Raw genomic sequence first — 26,723 nt, forward strand, 5'->3', positions numbered from 1 at the left:
TGGGTTGAATTTTGTTATCTTTAAAATTAAGGTGTGTAAATAATGATTTGATGGGAACTAAAATGTCCTGAGTGTGTCTAAATAATTACAGATGAACTGAAATAATGATATGACTCTTGTTAATATAATATTTAGGATCAGAAAGTGATTAGGTATATAAATAAGATTTAAGGGAGGTGATTGATACCTGTTAGTTCATTGTTAAATTCCCTCTATCTTGTTCATGTTCACAGCATGCCCTAATAAAATATACATGAAATGATGTGACTCTAAAAGTGTAATTTCTACAGGGAACCCAGGTGGCTCATTTGGTTGAGTGTCTGATTTCGGCTCAGGTCATGATCTCACAGTTCGTGGGTTTGAGCTCTGTGTTGCGCTCTGTACTGACAGCTCAGAGCCTGGAGCCTGCTTAGGATTCTGTGTCTCCTGCTCTCTTTGCCCCTCCCCCACTCACATTCTGTCTTTCCCTCCCCCCCTCAAAAATAAATAAATACTAAAAAAATAAAAAATGTAACTTCTACATTTTGTTTATAAGGATCAACGGATAATATAAAACTAAAAGATAAATGATCATTTTCTCAGCCTACATTATAATCCATATTTTCTGTCATAAGGGCATGCACACATACACACAAATATATCCCCAAATATATAACAAACATCCAGATAATTTCAAATTTTCCTACTACTGAAAGTTTAGGATTGCCTTTTCTAATTATTAAAAAGTATGACTGTGCCACTTTGTCATCTCTTGAAAAATAACACATGGCTTCATACTCACAAGTGAGAAGACTCTCTCCAGGCCATTAAACTTGTATTGACTTCTATGTCTATTCCAGTTATTTATGATTACCTTAAACCCAAGCTTTATCCTTGTAAATGTGGTGCTATATTTAAATGCAAATGGAAATAATAAATCGCACGTTCATTTTGGTACTCTTTTTAAAGACATCCCGATAACCTTTTACTCCAGTACCTGTTGCATAAAATCCCTTATCTTCATTATGTAATTACGGCAGGATACTGTATAAAAAGCTGTGAATCATTAATAGAAAAATTATTATTACCAATTTCCTCTACTATACTTTGAATTTGTTGAGAACTCAAATTTTTACATATCTTTTTAATTAGTTATATTTTTAGCAACTAACACAGCATTTGGGATAGGACAGGTACAACATGAGTTCTTATTAAAAGTGAAGTTGATTCTATTTTGCTTCTCCTTTTCTTTTTTCCTTCTCCTACCTTTTCCTCTGGCCACTTATTCTTCTTATAAAAGAACTAGTGTTGTGCTATTCTGTCAGCTCCTAAAAAATTGTACACCATGGCTCTGTAAAACACAGGTTTGAACACTCTTTCCAGGACATTAAGCTTTTATTGACTTCTAGGTCTAAATTAGTAAATTATGATGTCCTTAAACCACTATCTTTCTACTGTGCTCATCCTCAGTAGTGATCCACTTTCGGTTTTTCTTTTCTTTTTCAAGGTGGTCTTTTATCATTACCTGACAGCAAAGTTCAATACATAACAGAGAACAATTTCTTTAATACCTGGAGAATGGAAGTTTAATGATTACTATAAAAGAAAAGAATAATGCCTTTTAACATGTAAAACAAGCTAGTGAAGTATGAAATAAAAATAAACATATCTTCAATGGGTATCATTTTATAAAAATATTATCTAATGTATTAAAAAAGAAAATTGAGTATCTCTTGCTCATATGTGTTTTGAATAGACTTTCAAGTCTTCCCAGTGACTTTTCCAGACTCTTGATTAATGTATCAAAATTATGGCTAGATTGTTGTGGAGTTCAACAAGAACATTAAAAAATCATATATTTTTACTTTAGTAATAAATTATTATTTGAATTTGTTATGCAGGGAAATAATGGCTACCAGAAAAATAGAAAAGTGTCTACAAAGTGAGAAGGGATAATAGAAATAGGAATAAATGATTCCTGTAGCATAACGAACAGCATGGTATCACGTTTGTGATTCTTAAAGTATTTAATTGTTTTAGTCTGTTTGGGCTGCTGGAATACCATAGATTGGGTGGCTTATAAACAATAGAAATTTATTTCTCATGGTTCTGAAGGCTAGAATGTCTATGATCAATTGCTTCCTGGTTCATAGAAGGCTATCTTCTTGCTGTGTCCTCACATGGCAGAAGTGCAAGAGAACTCTCTGGGGTTTCTTCTAGAAGAACACTACTCCCATTCATTAGAACACTACCCTCATAACCTAATCACATCCTAAAGGTCCCACCTCCAGCACCATCACCTTAGGGGGTAGGATTTCAACATATGAACAGGGAAAGCATAAACATGAGTCTATAGCACTTACTTATAAAGCAGATGGACAGAAAGCTGCTTGTGTTCTTTTCCTCTCGTTCCTTAAGAAAGCGTTAAGGTAACGGAGATGTGAATGTAATTAGGGCAGGATACTGTATAAAAAGTTGTGAATGTTTAACACTGATGATACATCTAGCTCTCATCCAGACAGGCTCTTTTTCTCCTACTACTTATCTATCTATCTACCATCTATCTATCTACCTATCTATCCAAGTGTTTTGTCAAATGTTCGTTACACTGTAATATTCATGAGTTAAATACCTTGTGTTTTCTAAACCTCATAATACGGCAAATGTCTATAAATCAGAGAAAAAACTTTATATCAAATTCTCATATATATCTTTTCAGGTAGAGAGGAAAACACAACCTGCTAGATATTTGTCTCATGACACTTCAAATGTATATAAATCTTCTAAAGTGAAAGACCTTTTGAACATCATGATATCTAGACAGGAAAGTGACCTTATAATGAGTGAGGGTAGAGGGTTGATGGCTTAAGATTTGAACATAAGAACAAATATACTAAGAACAGTAATCTAAACCACAGGGTTTTTGTTGTTGTTGTTGTTGTTGTTTTACCAAACAATGTTATATTACAATATTGTTGACTATATTACTTATGCTATACTTTTCATCCCCTTGATTTATTTATTTTATAACGGGAAGTTTGTACCTCTTACTCTCCTTTATCTATTTTACCCATCCCCCCTCACCCACCTTTCTGGCAACCACAAGTTTGTTCTCTGTATTTAAAACTCTGCTTTTTTGTTGTCTCTTTGTTTGCTTTTTTTTTTTTTTTTAATTCTACGAATGTAAGGAAATCATCTGGCATTTGTCTTTCTGGCTGACTTATTTCACTTAACATCATACCCTCTAGATCCATCCATGTTGTTGTAAGTGGCAAGATCTCATTCTTTTTTATGAGTAATATATCCATTCTAGCTGTGTGTATGCATTATACACATACCACATTTTCTTACCCATTCATCTATTGATGGACACTTGGATTGCTTCCATTATCTTGGCTGTTGTAAATAATGCCGCAATGAACATAGGGGTGCATGTATCTTTTTGAATTAGTGTTTTCATTTTCTTTGGGTAAATGCCTGGTAATGGAATTACTAGATCATATGGTAGTTCTGTTTTTACTTTTTTTTGAGGATACTCCATGCTGTTTTACACAGTGATTGCACCAATTTACATTCCCACTGAAAGTGTATGAGTTCTTTTTTCTCTTCATCTTTGCAAACACTTGCTTATTTCTTGTGTTTTTGATTCTAGACATTCTGACAAGTGTAAGGTGATATTTCATTGCAGTTTTGATTTGCATTTCTCTGATGATTAGTGATGTTGAGCATCTTTTCATGTGTCTGTTGGCCATCTGTATGTTTTCTTTGAAAAAAAAATGCCTATTCAGGCACTCTGCCCATTTTTAAATTGAATTATTTGGGGTTTTCTGGTAATGAGGGAGGTATTTTTTTAACAGGAAATTGTCTTGTACTTTTGTATTTAAGAATTATCAGTGATGTTTTGTGAGAAATTAACACATTCTTTCACTGAAGGTCACTGCCATCTCTCAGGGGAACGGAAATCTTACTGGGACTTTCTCATTTAACCTCATTTTTTATAGATACCTCATTGTGACAGAGAGCTAAATACCAATTACTTTAGGTGGCACATACATAATATGTTGAAGCACTATGCTGTGTGAAGGACATGTAAATATTTACACAAAATGCATTTTCTCTGTCCTTGAAGAATGTAAAACCTGAAAAGAAGAGCAGACATGGCCAGTGCAGTAAGAAAGGATACCAAATAACATATGGCAGGATACAGCTATTGCCCTAATGTGTTATGGAGACTGAGAAGAGGACTAGATTAATTCTGGCTGAAGGAAAGTTTTCATGGCAGCAGAGAAATCTGAGTTGGGATTTCCATATTAGAAAATATGGATTTAAGGATGGTTAATATTCTTGGAAAAAAGGATTGTATAAGCCCAAAACATTAAATCAGGATTATGAAAGGTGAATGTGGGGGATTTTGTTCAGTTTGATTAAAACTAAAATTCAGTGAGAAGAATGACAGCTACAGTGGAGCAGATCTTTGGAGGGATTTTAACAGGCAAGCTAAAAATTTCCAGTTTAAGCATTGAGATAAGAAGTGTTTTGTTTATAAAGATAAATAACTACAGTTAAATAGATACAACTTTGATGTATAAAAATAGAAAAACAGATTTTGCTTGTAACAAATGTTTACAAAGATTTAAAAATTCTGACTTTATATATCTAACGTTAATTTTTTTACTGTCACTCTACATGAAAATTCACTTGATTTATTTGTTGCAGGTTTGAGTCTCTTGGTAAAGTTGCTAAAAACATTTGACAAATTATTGTATTGTATTGGACCTGACCACTTTGTTGGCATTCAAAACAAACCTCAAGTACTTAAGGGCACTGAGATGGTTTTGGCTACAGGAGGCCCCTTGGAACTTCTCTGCTGGACCATTTGAATGTCAATTGCAATGAATGTCTTCAGGATATGGTTTAGGAGATACTATGATAAATTGCTATAAAAATTAACTGCCAGTATACTTCAGAAAAGGACTAGTGGGGTTATTGAAAAAGAAACACAAGAGTATAACTATAGCAATTGTTCTGATATAATCTCGCTGAAAAGTAATTTCACTGGATTCATCCTAGTTACCCTCTGAGTCATGTCTCTTTGTTGTTACAAATTTCTTCTAGAAGGATCTTTCTAAAAATTCTGCTTAAGAATCTTGCTTTTCAGCTTTTTCTAGGACTTTACAGCAGTGACCTCAGAAAGAGAATTCAAATATTTTATTCCTAAGAAAAAATAGGTATTTTTAATATATTCTAATATATATATATAAATATATATATAAATATTTATATATATATAAATATAAAAATATATATATATATATATATATTTAAAGGTTTATTCATTTTACAGAGGTGGACAGAGAGTGAGCAGGGGAGGGGCAGAGAGAGAGGGAGACACAGAATCTGAAACAGGCTCCAGGCTCTGAGCTGTCTGCGCAGAGCTCAAAGCAGGGCTCAAACTCACAGACTGCGAGATCATGACCTAAGCCAAGGGATGCTTCACCGACTGAGCCACCCAGGCACCCAGTTCTAAAAATATGTTAATCCAAAATATTATTTCTCATGACCTTGATAAAGTGTATCCCTATATCTGTTAATTTTGAGGATGCCAGAAACAGGGAATTTCATTATAAGTTTCAAGAGAAGCAATGCAAACTTTTCAAAGTTCTATGCCCACTGAATTTACTTTCAGGGAAAACGTGACAACATTTTTTTCTAAGTTTGTAATATGTTCTTTAGCATTTAAAAAAGCATTTTTAAAAAGCATGCATCAATGCATAATAAAGTATGAGGAATGATATCATTTAGTATAGATTTATTTGAAAAATCACTGGAAGAATACTCTAGATATTAGTTTTAAAACATTAGATAATTAATAGTATGCAGGAAGATATAATATTGTCACTACTTACTAAACTTCCCTCTTATTAATGAACATTCTCTTGAAATAAGGTAATTCACAACCTCAGCTGTCACTCCTATTTCTCACACCTCCCCCCACATACCTACTTTTTAAGAAGAAAATGACAAATACATATATATATATATATATATATATATATATATATATATATATAAAGACAGACTAAAGAGAGAATTATAATTATTTATTTTTATTTTATCTGGAGAACAGAACATATTTATATTACCAAATCAAACATTTTATTTTTTTTTCTTTTTACTTTGTGTTATGGACCTGAGTGCAAAAAAAAAAAAAAAAAAAGGGAAAATCAAGAATAAAGCGGCATTATGATTATTTTTACTAGATAGAATCTTAATGACATTGGAATTTTGCTTTGAAATACATCCTACCTGAAATAGGAAAAAAAAAACTTTAAAATAAAAATCCCATTTAGAGAAAAGATTGAAACAGGTTGAAAAAAATATGGGTTTGAAACAATCAAAATCTATACCAACTTATTATCTTCATAATAGGTGAGGAATAAACAAATACTGAAACATTATTTTATTGTTAAGTGTTAATTTATTTCTTTAGTATATTTATCATTATATTCAAATTTAGGATTTATGTTTGGCAAATGAATAAAAGGTCAACATAATCAATTGAAGAGTAAATTGTTCAACCAGTAGTTTATAGGAAAACTAGCATGCAAAAATATTTCAACAGAGAATAAATTGTAGTTTAGGACCTCATTTTTACATAGACACATACACAATTACAGAAGAAGCCAAAAATGGTAAGTAAAGAAGGAGAGGGAGAAGGAGAAAAGAAATGGATGAGCACTTTTGTTTTGACTGACTTAATCTTTGGTTAACTTTTTTTTTTTTAATGTTTATTTATTTTTGAGACAGAGAGAGACAGAGCATGAACGGGGGAGGGTCAGAGAGAGAGAGAGGGAGACACAGAATCTGAAACAGGCTCCAGGCTCTGAGCTGTCAGCACAGAGCCTGACGGGAGGCTTGAACTCATAAGCCACGAGATCATGACCTGAGCCTAAGTCGGACGCTTAACCGACTGAGACACCCAGGCGCCCCTTAATCTTTGGTTAAAAACTTAATTAAGAAAAAACTCAAAGCCTATGACATAAGCATGGGCTTTTGTTAAAAAATTAGATCTCTCTTATTGTTGTTGTTACAATTACCTTAATACCATTGACCTGTCCTCTGGCATATTCTTGGGATCACTCTCAAGCTCTGAACTAATGTAATATAAAGACCTCCTAAAATATTTTATTAACTATATTTCTTGTTTTTAAATTTTTTTAATATTTTATTTTATTTTATTTTTGAAATAAAGAGAGACAGAGCATGAGCAGGAGGGGCAGAGAGGGAGGGAGACACAGAATCCAAAGCAGGCTCCAGGCTCTGAACTCTCAGCACAGAGCCCACCTGGGGCTTGAACTCACAAATGATGTGATAATGACCTGAGCTGAAGTTGGATGCTCAACCAACTGAGCCACCCAGGCACCCCTTGTGAATTATATTCTATACAATGAAATTTGTTTCTTAAGTTTTGTTAAAATATTTTTTTCAGTCCAATGGGACAAAAGTTATTTAAATAAATTCTTTCAAAATCGTTGTTGTAATAATCCATAACTACATGGCAGCTATCAGTTTAATCATGTGATTCTTTGGAGACTCATTGGCTTTTATTTTTTCTTGATAGGCACTGTACAATTAATAGAAGTGGTTTATTGTCAATACTCTAAGGGGATTATTCACAAACATTCAATTAGTTTACTCATACAAAGGCATGAAATTAAATTTGATAATTATCTTGTTTTGCTAATTGTTTTCTAGACTCCCAGAATGCATTTTGATAAGACTTTTCAGCCCATCAACTTTTCTGAGCAACTACAGTTTGTGTGAAGAGAAAGCTACTTAGGTCCTGATAGAAAAGAATAATTTTCAGTACAAAATTCTTTAACATGTTGAACAGAAGGCAGGCAAATAGAACTGTGAAGAACTCCCTCAGGTGTTATAAAGCAAATGTCCATAATGACCTCTTGAAATTTAAGGCAGGGGAAAAAAAATCAGGGGCATCAAAATAGACCTATGGGAGTTGTCAGTGGTTTTGCAGAGATTAGCAATTGAAGGTATAAGATGTAATGGTATTTTTTGACTAAATATTAAATAAAGAGAAAATGGTAACTTTATTTGGAAAACAAAAACAGAAATCTATTGATTTGAATTAAAATTTTTATAATATTTTTTGTGAAGTCCAATATATAGAGCTATATATAATAACTCTAACCTGTAAGTGGCATTATTAACTGACATTTAGGGAATTTTTCCTGAATGTGTCGACAGGTCTCGCCTTTCTAAAACTGTATGACTTTCTAAAACTGTATGCATATTAAGTATAGGTCTAATTACTAGAACAATAGTTAGATTATCTTACCAATTGGTATAGATAGGCATACTACACTCAGCAATTTCTTACTAGGAAAGATATTCCAGCAAAGAAGTTTAAGGGCCAATTTAATTAAAGGCTGTGATATCCCTATTTAGGCTGAAGTGACATTGACTCTCACAATACATAATTAAATTTTCTCTATGGTGATCTTGCACCCCAGAATTGTTGTAGCTCTCTGTAAATGATGCATTTAAATTGTGCTTTAAAAATAAACAAAGCTTCAAAGCTGCTTAGAGAGACAGAAGGTCACTGCAGTCACCTATTTAAAATAAAATAATTCCCACAGAAATACACTTCAAAGTACTTGCAGTAGTTCTAACAGCAGCTATATTGACAAATACTTTAATTCATATTAAATTATTCTACTTAAAAAACATTCCTCATCAGTTGCAGAAGTCCCACAGAGATACAAAAAAAAATTGTTTTTTGGGAGCCTTCATTGTTTTTATTTATTTTATTATTTTTAAAACATTTTACTTCCAGTATAATTAATATACAGTGATAAATTAGTTTCAGTTGAACAATAAAATGATTCAACAATTCTATAGATTACTCAGTCCTCATCATGATATGTGTACTCTTTTTTTTTTTAATTTTTTTTCAACGTTTATTTATTTTTGGGACAGAGAGAGACAGAGCATGAACCGGGGAGGGGCAGAGAGAGAGGGAGACACAGAATCGGAAACAGGCTCCAGGCTGCCAGCCATCAGCCCAGAGCCCGACGCGGGGCTCGAACTCACGGACCGCGAGATTGTGACCTGGCTGAAGTCAGATGCTCAACCGACTGCGCCACCCAGGCACCCCTGATATGTGTACTCTTAATCCCCTTCATCGATTTCAACCATCCCCCCACTTCTGGTAACCACCAGTTTGTTCTTTTTAATCAGAGTATTTTTTTTTTTTTTTTGGTTTGCCAAAACAATTAATTCTTAATGAATGGATTAAACTTAAAGAGAAACAAAATGAATGCAACAGTGCACTCATAAGCAAGAATCCAAAAGCAGAATTCAACAAAGATTTACTTTTGTTATTCTTTGTGTTCTGATTTTTTAATGGCTCTTGACTGGGCTCAAAACACCAAGTAATAGGAAATGGGAAGTTCCACTATTCTAACTGCAAATACAAATGGCTAATGTCCCCAAAGTCCCACTGCCTTTTGCTTCAGATTTTTTTCTTTTCTTTTAATGAAGAGGGGGCCAAGATTTCCCCTCTGAATCATTTGACTGATTTTGCAACCTCCTATTTTAAGAAAGGAGGATAACAGGGCTATTTCCCATGAGTGACTCCATCACTTCACTCATGACTAAACTATTTTTATAGCTTGGCCACAATCCAGAAGCCTAAGAGCAAGAACACTGACAAAACTCATGGTGCATTCAGAACTGCCTGGCTGCACTCAAACCTGTAAAATTCACCAAAGGGTGGGTTGATATGTGAAAAAAGAAAAAAAAAAACAGTGGTGTTTGGGTCATTGGGTCCATCAATGTTTCATATGCTCTTAAACAATAAGGTCTCAAAGAGTTCCCCAACCTTTGAAGCGTTATTTTAAAAAGTGCACGCGCACACACACACACACACACACACACACACACACAAAGTAACATGAATTTCTGAATCATCAACATGGAAAGTAATAACATATATGGTTTTTCAGCAATATGCAGGGACAGACATTTGAAATTGTTTTAAAAATGGCCACAGCAGCTAACTATATAGTTTACAACCTGCAAGGGGCATGCTAGGTGAGTATGTGTATTCTCTCAGAAATGCTCCCATTGCCTTGTGATGTATGTTAGAAATTATTGGACTATAATTTTACAATATAGAAATGGGATTAATAATAATATAGAAATTATTATATCATTTTAAATGTACATCACAAATAAATAACACAGACAAAACTATTTAAGTAATCCAGGGTCAAAGACATGGAGAAAGAGCAGTTATATGAACTCAGGCAGTCCAATGCCAGAAACTATACTTTTAGCAACTATATAAATCAGCCTCCTTTTTCTAATCCATGAAGTCATTTTGTTAACAAAATATTTTATAGATTTTAAGAAAAATCACAAATGTCAATAATTCTGATGTCTGATTACGATGACTCACAGATACTTATTCCATTTACTTTCCAAACTATTCTGTGTCCTTAGGAAAGAGCTATATGGCCTAGCTACAGATGTATAATTATTCTCCTATGCATTCTAAGGAAAATTGTTTACTTTTTTACAGAAATAAGTATTGTTTATTTAAATGTTCAAACTTGTTAAAATGTTTGCATCAATGAGTTTTGTAATTCAATAAACTTCATGAAGCTTATCGAGTTTTCAAAATGTAATGTTATGATTAATTTCCTAAACTGTGCTACTTTCATGAGTAAATGGAAGATCTTTTTCCAATAAAGACCACATTTAACTTAGAGGGCCTATACATCTTATATTAATTTTATTAAGCTAGTTGTAACTTAGAAAATTAGCAGAGGAATGCAGGCCCAGTTCAAAGTGTTTTATCTGTAATGTAAACACATTGTGGTTTATCATTTGTCATTATATGCATGTCTCTAGTAGGATTATTTTATATACCTTTGTTTTATATCTACTGCTCAAGAGATTTGATTTGTGTTGTTTTTAAATCTGAGCTATACTTTCTTATCGTTGTGTGACTAGAGCTATTGCTCTTACATATCTGATATCTGTTGTCACCTTGTGGTAGTAAACTCTGAAAGCTTAAGTTAAAACATGGCAGGTTGTAAAAGTCTTACTGTAATTACCACAGAATTAAATTCAATTAACATAATAATAAAAGTATATTCTTAAAAAGGGTGTTAAAATTACAGTGGCCTACTTCTGGAAGATGAAAAAGAAAAAAACCCACGTCCTACAAATAGAAGTTTTCAAAAATAGTAAGTTAAGTTACTTTCACAAAGAAATTGGTTATGGGTTACAAAGAATATGTCAACTTCTATAAGACTGATACAGAAGTAATGTCTAGAGGGGTGCCCGGGTGGCTCAGTCCGTTAAGTGTTCAAATTTGGCTCACGTCATAATTTCGGGTTCATGGGTTCAAGCCTCATGTTGGACTCTGTGCTGACAGCTCAGAGCCTGGAGCCTGCTTCAGATTCTGTGTCTCCCTCTCTCTCAGCCCTCCCCTCCTCACACTCTGTCTCACTCTGTGTGTCAAAAATAAAAATGTTAAAAAAATTTTTTTAAAAAGAAGTAATGTCTAGAATTATATAAAAGCATCAAGTTTTATCTACTGACAATGACTCAAAAACTGTTGTTCTCTTTTGAACAAGTCTACTTATACACCAGTGTGTGAATAGTTGTGTATTGTGTATTTTTGTAGAATCCTTATGATTACTTGGAGTCAAGTCAGAAGTTATTGATCATATTCTAATTTTGATTCTGTATGTATCATTTTGGGTAAGTTAATGAATTTTTAATGTTATTTTTATCCGTCAAATTAGAGAAATAGCATTATGTCTCAACATTAAAATCTTCCATGAGATCGAAATATTCAAAAAGGAGAGAATTGACAAAGTAGATTTTTTTTTTTAAAAATGACCCAAATTTAGGTTTCACTGTTGGTGCTATACATTCTATAGGTTTGAACAAATGCATAATCACATATATCCATCATTATATTACAGACAGTGGTTTTGCTGCTCTAATATAATTGTTGTTTTTTTTTTTTTATAGTCTTCATTTCTTTGAAGATATTCCCCATCTGCTCATTCATGATTTCCATCTTTCCTTCTAGGTCATGATCAGCTAATTTCAATTTCAATATCGAGGTCATATATGATTTTTCATTCATTTGTTTATGAGTTCCATTTGTTTGCTTTTTTTACTTATTTTTTAAGTTTATAAATTTAACATAAATTATGACTAGATTAACAGTGGAAAGTAATACATACCATTATTTTACTTTTTTCTTCATTTTCCTTTTGCCTAAAAATCCTGTTCCTTCTTACGTCTCCTGACTGAATTTAGGAGATGATCATTCACATTTTCCCAAGTGCAAATTGATCTGGGAGTGGGCCCCCAGTATTGATAATAGAGCACATTTGCTTGATTGTGGGGACTAAGTTTTGGAATTCCCTGAACTTGCACTGATGGGTTTAACAAGGCAAAAAGTATTACAAAACCATAGGATGCTCACATCCAAGTTTGGGTAAACAAGATTAGGTAAATAGGTGTAGAGAGGGCTGGGCTGAGGCCCCAGGATAGAGAGGGTGGGGCAAAGGCCCCAATACAAAGAATATATGAGGTAACCAAAATTAGGTATTCAGGGCAGATAACGCCTGCCAATTTAGTACTACAGCAGAAAGCTTCTTTCACAGGAAGGGAGGAACAAATTGGGCAAACAGGTAAATAGGGCTATAGACTGCAGCAGGGTGAAGTTGCCCAGAGCGGAGCTAATTAACCAAAGAAAGGTGCCTTGTTGACCTTGAGGTTACAAGCTCTGTCTTTCTGGTCCCGAGACCAGTTTAGTAAAGAGGTGGTGCCTCCTATCTGCTGTAAACAACCTTCCTCCGGGTGCCAGGATTTTGCTTTGTATTAACCCAAACCCCTAACACCGCATATCTTCAAAACCCCCTTTCCCTCACATCCATGAGTTAATGTTCACAATTTCATTTTCTCTTTGTGCACATCCATTACCATGTTTGTAAGCCTTCTGATCCTAATAAAAATGGAGCAAGGAACCTTAATCAGGGCTCTTGTGGGCTCTTGTCTTCTCCCGGACTTCAGCCATCTCTCAAATTTTAATCCTGCGTCCTGCTTTCTTGCTAGACAAGAAAGAACTCTAGGCCCAGAGTCTGCAACACTTGATGTTGCTACAGCTGCCAGATCCAGTGTATTTGTCCTGATCAATGGTGAGTCCAGGGTTGGGCTATGATTTGCCTGTAGATTCATTGGTAATAACCTCTAGTTTCAGAGACTGTTGCAACATCACAAATACTACGATAATCCTTTCTGACTTTGAGTCTCAACTTCATTGAACTAACCAAAAAAGTGGAAAAATGGAAAACAATTTTTAAAAATAAAAGTTATCGTTAACTATAACAAAATCTCTATGTAAAAAGTCATTTTTTTTCTGTTTTAAGAATAGCAGTTACCAAGGTAAAGTGGTACTTTGCAATTGAAATTATAGTTAGATTAATAGGAATTACAGATATTCCTCTAATATAACAAAATGCTATAGGGTAAAATTGTGTCTCCACAAAAGTTCTTGGTTTTATAAGGCACAGTAACTTTTTACATTCCACCTAGAAAATCATAATTTATATTTTTAATTATAAGAGGAAAATCTTTGCCATTTTTTTTTTGCTTGATTTTTTTCCTCTAGTAAGAACTTGCAAGTTAAGATGTTATCTGAAATCTAGCTCAGTCATGGTACTTTGTTTCTGCCAGTAAACTTGTCCTGTTTTGTTTTTCACCCTGAACGATGTTTAGTTTCTTACATAAAATAAATAAACCTTAAGATTCATGAACCCTGAAATTCTGTTTAAAGAAAAAAGTTATTTAGAAAACTAATAATGCCAGGTCATGTGGTTAATATTATTCACTTGATTCTATCAATTATTAATTATTTTATATTTTCCAAAAAGTTATTCTTACATATTTTCTTATTATTACTATTTACCCAACTGCATATTGAAGAATTCTGTGAGCCGCAAAGTTGATAGAACTGTTTGATTATAATAATATAGACATAATGTGTATATCTACATGTATATCTTCAGTTAAGGACAGAAATAGCACTAATGAAAAAGTCTTCAGGGTACCTGAGTGGCTCAGTTGGTTAAGCGTCCGACTTCGGTTCAGGTCATGATCTCATTGTTTGTGAGTCTGAGGCACGCATCGGGCTCTGTGCTGACAGCTCAGACAGGGCCTGGAGCCTGCTTTGGATTCTGTGTCTCCCTCCCTCTCTGCCCCTCCCCTGCTCACACTGTCTTTCTCTGTCTCTCAAAAATGAATACACGTTAAACAAATTTTTTTAAAGAAAAAAAAGAAAAAGTCTTCATATTTCCATCCCTATTTCTACAATTAAAAAAAATGACATAAATGTGTATATATATATGTATATACAAACTGTATATTCCAGTATGTGCAAGATAATGTGGTTTTAAAAATTTTATCAAGCTTTCATGTTACTGATATATTTTATGTAACCGTATTTTACTAATACATAATGAAATATATCTAGTAGTTTGGAAAGAACCTTTAACTTGTAGTTTAAGGAAGTTAAATTTGAAATCCAGCTCTACACTAGCATGTGATAACTTGTCCTCTTCAAAATATGGAAAATAGGGGCACTTGGGTAGCTCAGCTGGTTGAGCATCTGACTCTTGATTTTGGCTCAGGTTATGATCTCATAGTTTGTGAGCCTAAGCCCCACATTGGTCTCTGTGCTGAGAGCATGGAGCCTGCTTGGCATTCTCTGTCTCCCTCTCTTTCTGTCCCTCCCCTGCTCTCTCTCTCAAAAATAAACAGTAAAAAATAAAATAAAATATGAATAAGAAACATTAGTTTTTAGTATTCTTAGGAAAAAATACAGGAGATATATATGCAATATTCCTAGAGTATTAATTACTTTATTAATATAAATAATTGTATTGGAAAAATCAGGGGACTATTCTGAACACATTCAGGGATACAAAACATTAAAGGTGCAATTTTTACTCTGGCATTGATTTTCTGTCTGCCTCTCAGCTTCTCCATGACAACTCTGGAAATATTTAACCATCCCACAGAGTTTTCATGTGGATTAACCAGTCATAGGTGGCTTTATGCTACTCTATTAAGTGTATTCAGGTGGTGAGTCCCCTATCTTACTAAGAAAATGATGTGATGTTCATTTAAGAAGATGCATCACCCACAGTCACCACAGGCATTTTGAACTGCCCACCTATAATAGTAATTTATTTATTCAGCACCATCCACACACCTGATGCCTCTTGTACCCGGCAACACTCGTATCTGGGAATAAATTTTCAACAAGTGACTGCAGAACATAAAACAGAGAAAAGAGCTTTCAGCTTTTCCTATGAGTAAAGCTGTTTGAAAGCTTCCCTTGTTCTAATTTTTAAAAAGGGGTTTCCTTTCATTAATCCAGTTTATAGTATGTGCACATGTTTTATTGAAACAGAGTGCACTACTCATGAAAATGTCTATTGGACAAACAAATTCTTTTTGTTTTTGTTCCTTTTGCTCTGTGGAAAATTGAGGAAAAATAAGAATTCATTATAGAAGGTCTTATGGAATGGCCTCTGAAATTAGAAGACATGAGGCTGCTTACAAGGTAGTTTCATGGAAAAATATAAATCAGCTTTAAAAATTAATCAAAAGAATAATTAATATATCCTGATGTTGCAAAATCAGAAATGGCGATACCTGTGATTTGTATGCTATCCTATTTGTTCACAATAAGAATTAAAAAAAAAATTAAAAGTTACATGTTTCTTTGCTGCCATTTTGTCATGCATTTTCAAAGACTCCTGTCTTCAATACCTGGGTCGATGGCAATAAGCACCTATAATTTGTGGTTGTTTCCACTGAGGAAAACTTAGTCTAGTTTTTCCAAACCATCCCTTTTATCACATCTTGGAGAATTCATCTTGCTTGAGTATTTCTTAGTGGGCAACTCATTAATTTTCACAACATTTTTCATTGCTGAATAGCTCTCATTTAAAACACAATAAAACAGAGCCATCAATTAAATTTTTTTTCCAAAACATATTTCCTTGTTAATTTTTTTTCTAAATCTATCTATCTATCTATCTATCTATCTATCTATCTATCTATCTATCATCTATAGCTTTAAGTATGTATATCCATATCTGTGTTTATATATCTATATCTATATATATTTGTATTTATAGCTACATCTAATATAACTGTGAAGCTGCCAGATTACTTACAGGACATTTACACACCAAAGAGGAAGGCAAAATCTTATGTCCATAAATGAATATTCAACTAAATGTGTGATGCTTGAGACAGTTGATGAATTAGATTTTGACAGGTTTATGGAAGCTACTTGATAAGTTTCCCATTGTTTAACTGTGGTGGGTCATGGGACTTGCTGAAAATAATACTGGCAAGAAAACAAGTACTCATATGATCTTAAAATCTCTAAGAACATAATAGTAAAATCAACGATTTCTGTTAAGTAGAAACGTTCTGTGTGTGGTATGGTCTCTGAGACTCTGAGCTGATTCTACCTGTTAACAGAGTCTATGTTTCCATATTGTCTGGGTGTCTTCCAGGTTAAATTGGCTGAGCCTGGACCATATTAGTGGTTCTATAGTAGCAAAATTGCATCTGGAGACCATACGCACACTTTCTTTCTTACCAATTTTCACTTGGTTCTATTTATTGAACTTATAGAAGTGCTGAGTGAGTCATGGCAAGCTGCCTGTCAAGTGAAAGGTGCCATCCAGCCCGGCTGAAGTCAGCAAAGGGACTCAACATCTTTGTAGTAAGTGGCTGGTAGGCAACAGCTTTGCAATTTCACAATTGCATATGTAAGCAATAAAATCACTTTTATTAGATGTACAAAATTTTAGTTGTAAGGGATTTGGTGTCATTTTATTTAATATGGGAATGCTTTTCATCCAACCTTCCATTTGAGATGTCCACTCACACTCTCTGAATGTTTCCTATACAAAGGCTATATTAGTTGAACAATTCCATTGTTTAGCTGTTCAAGTTGTTGGATGTTTCTTAAATTTTTAGTTCTAGATTTGGGAAAAAAGAAAAGGTAGGGGAAAACTAGCCTATCTGCCAAAGTTAGAAAGAGGAATTTGATAAATAACATCTGTGGGCTCTAGGTACAGGGGACCTTTTTATTATTATTATTATTATTATTATTATTATTATTATTATTTTTAATCAAATTAGAAGTTGTATGGAATAGGGACAGCTGGGTGGCTCAGACTCAGTTGATTAAGCATCTGATTCTTGATCTTGGCTCAGGTCATGATCTCGCGATCGGTGAGTTCAAACCCTGGACTGGGCTCAGCACTGGTGGTGCAGAGCCTGCTTGGATTCTCTCTCCTTCTCTCTGACCCTCCCCCACTTGTATTCTCTCTCTCAAAATAAATAAATTGTAAAAAATTAAAATAAAAAGAAAATACGTTGCATAGAATAAAAACCTATAGCAACTTTCAACTGTGATCCTGTCATTCTAAAACACTGAATGTTTCTGGAAAATGGCATTTCCGATCTTTTTACCTAATGTCTATCTCTTGCATTTACCAAGCATTTAACTCAGTTCTTCACTCTAAACCAATTAATCTCAACGGGGGGCATTTTGCTGCTCAGGGGACATTTGGCAATGCCTAGAGATATTTTTCATTGCCACAACTAAGGATGAGTGCTACCAGCATCTAGTGGGTAGAGGCCAGGGATGCTGATAAACATCTTACAATACACAGGATGGCCCTACAACAATTTCCTGACCCAAACTGTCAATTCTTCCAAAGGTAAGAAACAGTGATCTAAGACAACACAGGATTAATATAATCATTTTAACATATATACTTTTAAATAGGAGTCATATTATTTTCTACATTTATTACAATATATTAAGCAACTGAGGAAAGTGACTTGAGCAGTGTCACAGGGCTAGAAAATATCCCCCAGTTGAACCCAGGTTTACCTGGATTCATAGCCAATGCTTTATCTGCTTTATTCACTGGTATGGAAGGACAATGCTTACTTCTCATGCCAAAGCTATATCGTGAATTCAGGAGTAAATCATGACTGCTTGTTGGTAATTGGTTCCAAAGTAGTTAATCAAGCAGAAGAATTGTGGAAAGCCCTTTACCATGTTTTTACCTCTCTAGCTGTAGCATATTCACCTAAATGTTCTACCTATAATAATTATTGCCAAAATAAATTCAATATTTTCTTTCCTTTCTACGTTATAGGATGTCTGCTAATGACTTCTGCATATCTTCTCTCTCTATTGGATGGGAGGAGGGAAATGAAGAGTGGAAATTATGAGTGTCCTATAGTTTACTTAAGGATGTGTCTAGCAAATGTTAATTCCTTATTTTAAGTATCAATGCACCATTCCCTCACATATGTATTTAATAGATCATTTGTTACATATTTGCACAAAAGTATGGCATAATTCTACAGGGCTATGGTCAATTTATACTCATAACTTAATTTTTTTAACTCAAAAAATAATCTTTTTTTTTTTTAATAACTCAGCAAACTAACAGTTGGAGCAGAGTATCTAGGCCCAGTTAAATGTCACTGACATTATCTGTGATAGTAAAGAAACATTGGAGGCAAAAGAGGGCACGTGTCAACCTCAATTTGTGGAGGGTATGGAAATTTCTTTAAGACAAAGCTGTGAGAGGAACTCAATCAGAGACACAAATTGTGAAACATAAGCCTCCACTCCATTTTGGTTTGCAGTGGTAATGTAAACACTAGATTTTTTTTATCAAAAGAAAAACAATTGGGGCACCTGGATGGCTTAGTCAGGTAAGCATCTGGCTTCTGCTCAGGTCATGATCTCACAGTTTGTGGGTTCAAGCCCACATCGGGCTCTGGGCTGACAGCTCAGAGCCTGGAGCCTGCTTTGGATTCTGTATCTCCCTCTCTCTCTCTCTCTTCTCCTTTCCCACTTGCACTCTGTCTCTGTCTCTAAAAAATAAATAAACGCTAAAAAAAAAAAAGAAAAAAAAAAGAAAAAAGAAAAACAATCCATGAGAAGTTAGGTAGAATCAACTCATTGTGACTCTTTCAACATACCTTCTCCACTAGGTCTGTGTTCTATTTGCACACACATTTGCCAAAGTTTTAAAATTATTTTAAATATATTTCTTACTCTTTAATATTTAACATTTTATTCATGGAGACTGAAAGTTGTATTAAAATATTTCTAGATTTTTGGGGCACCTGGGTGGCTCAGTTGGTTAAGCGTCTGACTTTGGCTCAGATCATGATCTCACGGTCTGTGACTTGAAGCCCCATGTCAGGCTCTGTGCTGGCAGCTTGGATTCTATGTCTCTCTCTCTCTCTCTCTCTCTCTCTCTCTCTGCCCCTCCCGCACTCATGCTCTGTCTCTCAAAAAATGAATAAATGTTAATTTTAAATTGTTTTTGAATATTTCTAGATTCTTAAAAATATTGTCTGAAATGTCTTATAAAACATCTTTTTTTGTTTAATAAAAATTACATTTTGAAGATAAATGTAACTCTTCAGGTATTTCTAACTAGTCAGTATTCTCCTCACTCTCACTCACTCCCCCCACCTGCCCTCTAAACCCTTCTCCCTGATTCAGCTCAGCTACAGTCATGTCCAGGAAGTTTTTTATTTTTTTTTTTATCTCAGCAACAAAAGTGAGAACAAAAAGTGGCTGAGATGGAGGCAATTTGGCATCAAGTACAAGAAGCGTAATGTGCTTTTAGGAAAGCACAAGGACCTCACCACAAGAAAGACAGCCACTCTGAAGCAGGGAGCAATAGCAATTAGCCAGAAGAGGGTTTGGGCACAGAGTCACATGTCTTGAATTTGCTGGACAGAGACTAGTCCCTCCAGGCTGGTGATTGAGGAAACTGAATTCCTTTCTGTTAGCATTATGAATGGTACCTTGGTAGCAACGCTAGAAGACGATGCCCAAAGGCAAATATTATTTGGCAATATAATCCAACATTTAGCAAGCGGCCATTTTCCCAACTCTCCTATATCTCCCTAGGTGGAAAAAAAAAATCCTTGATTTAAAAAAAAAATTAAATTTAATCTCTGATGATTTTTTAAATCTCTATTTCTACACATTTTTCAAAGTGCATTGTACTAATTTTTCAAAATATTTACTCTATTGTTCTAATAATTACATTGGTGTTTTTTGATCATATATTTTCTTCTGCTTGTAACAGGGTATGATCTAAATTTATTCGAAATACTCTAATATACATTGATAATCTTTGGTTTTATCTGCGTATGATTTTTTTTTAATTTTGAAAAAAAATTAACATGTTCCTTTCCCAAGTTATTTTAAATTCAGATATAATCCTGCAGTGGTTCATGAAAAAAAACAAATACTCATTGCTACAACAAACACACGGTGAGAATCTACATACCATCCTACATTTGCTTTAATCACATGATCAAATAATGCTTATTTGAGCATCCACAAAATTGCCTGTGGGTGTGGTAAGAAAAACAGAAGATGAATAGACAAACAGTGCAATATGTCTGCCCTAGAGTGGTTATACTCTTGTATGAAACAACAAAAGCAACTACAACACAATGCTTATACAGAACATACATATGTATAAAATATCCTGTGAGCACAATAAAGGAGTATATTTCATTTTGGCTGGATGGGAAAGGAAAGACACTACAAGAACAGAATAAACTCTCTTGTTTTCCTAGAAAAATCTCAAACCATCCTAAAATCCTAACAAATCTACAGTCTTGTTTTTTGGTTTAATAACAACTTTGATATTATTAAATAGACTGTTCAACTAAAATTATACAATCTTAGGTAGGTAAAGTACTATTCCTTTGTACTGGTGTTCAGAAAACAAATTAAAAACACCGGCTAAATAAAAAAAGCTGATGTTTTCAATAATTTTCATATCAGATTCAATGAAAGATACATCAATATAACCAGAATCTTTTCTTGTTTGTATGTGTGGTTATTTTATCAGAAGCCTATAATATGAGTATAGAATTCATTATCACTCACTTTTCTGAACAGACTATTATCTCTCAAAACAACTTATTTTATGTTGAGATAGCTGTAAATTATAGCCCAGAAGCTTTTGCAATTTTATTAAATTGCAATATGATGGGTCCAAATAGAGTTGCACTTTAATTATTTTTAAATAATTTCAATAGATCCAGAGGCGTCTGGGTGGCTCAGTTTGTTAAGCATTCAACTCTTGGTTTCAGCTCAGGTCATGATCTCATGATTTGTGGGTTGGACCCTTGCACAGGGCTTCCTGCTGACAGTGCAGAACCTGCTTTGGATTCTATTTCTCCCTCACTCTCTGCACCTCCCCCACTTGTGCACACACTCTCTCTCTCAAAATAAATAAACTTTAACAAAGTTAAATAATTTCAATAAATCCAAAACCAAGTTTAAAATGGTATTTTTTCTATGGTCTTTTATACAATGGCTTATTCATACTTGTATCCATTCAATTGAATTCAGTATCTAGCCAAAGTCAGGCAGTAGGTATATGGTTATTTAGACATACATATTTTCTGAAAAATGAGAAATTGAGCATTTCAAGGAATTGCAATTTACAATGGAAAAAGTTAGACTTGAGGGTTATATTCATGCACATAATTGAATTTAATTGAAACATTTAATTGAAAATACACAAGAAACAACAGTTCTCATTTGAAGTTTATGAAGAGAAACCCACAGCAAATTTCAGGTACACAATCTTCAGGAGCACTAGATAATTTTCTCAGCCTTTTTTTTTTTTTTTCAATGTCTTCTCAGATTAAACAGACTTCCTTTGTATCTATTACATCAATCCTTGTATCTATTGTACCACTGGCCATCCAGACTAATCAGAAGTTTACTTTACTAATTTACTAATTTACCTCACTAATCAGTTATTACTTGAAATTAGCAGATTCTCTTGTCTTGAATAATCTGGAGTTAATTTGGTGATATATAAACAGTAAAGGGAATCTGAAATATTTGAACAAAATTCAAAATGAAAGGTCTATTTCAGTTACCCTCATTGCCACAACTGACTCAATTATCTTGACCTCTTAAGTCATTATTTCAAATGAAAGGAAGAGAAAAAATTGTATTTCAAATGAATTAAAGTCAAAATGATGAAATTCTTTTGATAAAGGTTTTGATAAAGGCTTTTAGAATCTATTAATACTTGATGCTCTCAAATGTAATACTAACACATCTAACTCAAATTACTTTTTACTTATTATATATACATATGCATATGTATTGTTTTTATTTAAGGGCCTGGGATTTAAGAATACTTTCTTAAATTGTTGTTGACAACAATGTTTTGTTCAATTTCTTCTAGTCTCTTCTTACATAATCCTTTTATTTGGAATTTGGTTGTCGTGGATTGTTTAAATACCTAAGTTGCTAAACTAAATCTCTATTTTTTTGCGGGGGGGGGGGGGAAGGGGTGTGGTTTTTTGGTTTTCCTCTTTAATTTTTGTTTTCTTAAATTCCCTGAATATTATATTATTCCTCAAGGGACAATTTTTGTTTTGTTAAGAATTATTTGACTATATTAATAATGAAGCAAAAAGAGTACATATTATGTGTTCTTCATTCCTGAGTGAAGCTTGCCAACTGATACTCCTTATTCTACGATGAGCTGGTGAACAGTCTTCCATTTTACTGAGCATTCCCAAATGCCAAAGTGCAAATGATTTATTCTGGGTTACTATTGCTGCTGTTCTTGTCCTTCTCAGTCACATAATTACATTTTTTTTTGTATGTATTTACCTAGTGTTCAGGAAGAGGGGAAGGGGGTCCTGTCAAATGTTCTGTATTATATACATCAGGGTACCCTCTATCTCAGTCCAGAGACCCTCTCAGGTTTAGAACTGGCAAATCAGCTCTCTCCTCTTTCCTCAGCTTTTATTGAATATGTCATTTACTATGGCTTCCACTGCCTTGCTTTAAGAGTTAACACACTTCTGTTCTTCTTCTATTATTTTATTTTAATGAGGTTCCAGGAGGGCAAGTAGTTAAACTGAGCTCAGAGTCTTAAACCAGAATCCCCAATTACCTATTTTTCAAAAATTTTTTAACATTTATTTATTATTGAGAGACAGAGCGTGAACAGGGTAGGGGTAGAGAGAGAAGGAGACACAGAATCGGAAGCAGGCTCCAGGCTCTGAGCTGTCAGCACAGAGCCCGACGCGGGTCTTGAACTCACAAACCACAAGATCATGGCCTGAGCTGAAGTTAGACGCTTAACCGACTGAGCCACCCAGGCGTCCCTCCAATTACCTGTTAATGCTTGTTTTGATTTGTCTGAACCCTTGGCAAGAGGATCTTACTCATCTTTTCTTTCTTAGTACTTGGCATAGTGTCCGACTGAGTTGGCATTCAATGATATTAATTTAAGGAATTAATGTTTACCTGCAAAATGCTCCTTTTTCAACACTTAACTGTTCTTAAGACCATAAAAGAGAGTCTCTATCTATAGGTGTATATATGAATTCCTGTTATTCTATAATTTCCTAAAAGGGCATTTAAGAAAATGCCACCAAATTTCCTCTAATTCATCCCAATTTTGGTAAAACATACATTGCATCATGGATTTTGGAATCGGAGTAAATTATGAACACCAAAATGAAAGCATTTTTAATGTGATTGAATTATTGAACATTCCCAAATGAATTATGTAAATGATCAAGAAATCTATTGATTTAGAATTCTAAACAATTTGAAAGAGGTTTAAAAAGATTTAGGTAATTGTGGGTGAAAATGAACATATCAAGTTTAACTTTAAGGCAAAAATCATCATTAGTTCAACTTATATATATGGTAAAGATATATTAGTGTGTTTTTCCTTAATTTATCCTAAACTCCAAAACACACACACACACACACACACACACACACACACACACACACCTGTGTATGTGTATGTGTGTATATATACATATACGTTTATATGTACACATGTATATATATGTATATATATATATATACGAAGTAACATTTTTTGTAATGTATTTTTGAAGACAAAATTCTAATTAATGTCATTTATGGTGATTAAATAGGTCAGAAGGAGGCTTGAATTTGTATTTATATTGTAAAAGAATTAAAGCTGTATCAGAGACAACAGAGAATCTGCCGCCATAAAAGGTAATTTTTACAAATTTAAAATGGTCATAGAAACATGCATTCATGAGCTTGACTAAGATTAAGCCAAACTTCCAAACTGCAAAGTTACAAAGTTCCAAAATACCCTGAATTATCCTTAGAAATTATTAAAAGTAAACCTGATAAGCAAATTCAAAATAAAGTGAATCTTAAGAACAACAGCTTAACACCAGTTTTCTACCACAGAAGTGACTATTTTGCTTTTATCTCCAAATAATATTTTTTTTAGTAATATATTTGCTGGCCATTTAGTTATGGCTATTTAGTAGTTATACCTGTCTTAAAATTTGCTGCTTACTGCACTATTCTCTCTTACTGTAAGGATTAACATTTCCTCTATTAAATTTCTTCCATTTTGATAGAAAGCCAAGACTATACATCTGTGTTCCTTGGGCAGGATCAACTATCTCAATCCCCTTCAGCAGAATCAGGAGTTTGTGCGCCAACTGAGCAATAGCATTTAACATGAGATGTTCAATGGTGAACATCCAGTGAATATCCAGGCGTAGTTTAAAATAAACGTTTCCATTATTTTTCTTGCAATTATATTGAGTTACATTAAACCTTATTGGATAACAGAAGGAATATAGTTTATGGAAGCAGACTGTCCTGGATTTTAACCCTGGCTCCACAATTTCTGTTATCCTGGAAAATTTGCTTAACACACTTGAGATTCGGTTTCTATTTTGTGAAGCACTTATGTGATGATTGAATGATAGTAAGTATTTAGCACAGTAATTGGCATACTAGGCTCATAATACATGCTATTTCTCTCCAAAATACCTAAAGTCAGAATTAAAAATAATAAAAGCCCTATGTGAATAGTAATTATCTCAGCACATGTAGGAAGCATTTCCTGTCAAAAGGTCATTTTATAATGCAAACAACCAACAACCCATAAATTTGCCACTGAAAAATTTTTGACTTCATTTACCATAACAGGTAAGTTAGGCTTCTAGGTATAAGCTGAGTTCTAACTAGTTTAACTCTAGGATAATAATCCTAAATTCAAGGAAATCAGGAAGTATCTTGGTTTTAGAATTAGCTCCTGATAAAGCTTGTCATTAAAACTTATCAAAGGATTTGCTTTAAACTAATTACCTAATCAAAGATATTTGAGAAAGGATATTTGCTCCACTGTAGAGAGACCTATGTTTCTCTAACTGAAGAAACTGAGTAAGTTCCTTAACATTTCTAATGCAAGACTATAGGGGAAATACATATACACAATCTCTCTAAACATATTTATGTATAAATATGTACATTATATATATCATGTATATAATCTCTCTACATATACATATATATACATATATACACATGTATATTTACAGAGGGGTAGAGAAGGAGGAAATGTCAATGCCTATCAGTAGCATTATATTGCACTCATAATTGATAAAGGATAAAAAAAAACATAGCAGATGAAGTCCTAGAAGCAGGTAAACCACAAAATGTCAGAACAAACAGCAGGTTTGATGTTTTGGAAGATTCACCCATTGAGAATGAAGATACATAATAATTCTGTGAGTTATTGAATCTATGTCCCTGGTTTCTGTTTCTCAAGAAACTCAAACTGTACATTGGGAAATATTGTCAGAAACACAGTTTCATTGATTGAATTAATAAAGCCATGGAACAAGTCTGTAATCCAGCATACAATAATGTTGCTTGGACTATTTCCCAAAAACTCTCATCCTAAGGGTATGACCCTGTGATTCGCTTAAGAACTGGGTAGGGTGTCTGAGTGGCTCTGTCAGTTAAGCATCTGACTTAACTCAGGTCATGATCTCACAGCTCATGATTTCAAGCACCGTGTCAAGCTCTGTGCTGACAGCTCAGAGTCTGGAGCCTCCTTTGTATTCTGTGTCTCCCTCTCTCTCTGCTCCTCCCCCACTCGTGATCTGTCTCTCTGTCTCTCAGAAATTAATAAACATTAAAAAATAATTTAAAAATATAATAAATACTACCCTTCAAAAAAAAAAAAAAAGAACTGGGCAAAGCTAGATGTATGATGAAGCAACTCACAGGTGAGGTAGGCAAAGTAGGAACTGATACTAAGTCATTTTCAGTAAAACAGTAAAATTGTTGTGCTATTTAAAAATGCATTTTCTATTACTGAATCCAAACAGAATACTAGTAAATTGGAAATTAAAGTAAGTAAACAAAGTTGAATTTTAATGTAATGGTGTTGTTTTTATTTACAAAAGCTATGTATTCGATTTTTGGGGCAGTTTTGGATTTACAGCATAATTGAGAGGAAGGTACTGAGATTTCCCATATACCTCCTGCCTCCACACATATACAGTCACTCCCATTATTAGCATCCCCTACCAGAGTGGTACATTAGTTACAGTTGATGAAAAACTGTATTTTTATTGCTGAAAAATTTTAAAGTATAAAATCTTGAACATTAGAGCAAAAGAGCACAAAGAAGAAACTAAAAATCATCTATAAGGCCATGTTGCTAAAAAAAGATATTAAAACATCAGTATTTTCAATGCATGAATTT

This window comes from Herpailurus yagouaroundi, unplaced genomic scaffold (assembly GCF_014898765.1).
Source record: "Herpailurus yagouaroundi ecotype Mexico unplaced genomic scaffold, PumYag 182, whole genome shotgun sequence".
NCBI classification, from domain to species: Eukaryota; Metazoa; Chordata; class Mammalia; order Carnivora; family Felidae; genus Herpailurus; species Herpailurus yagouaroundi.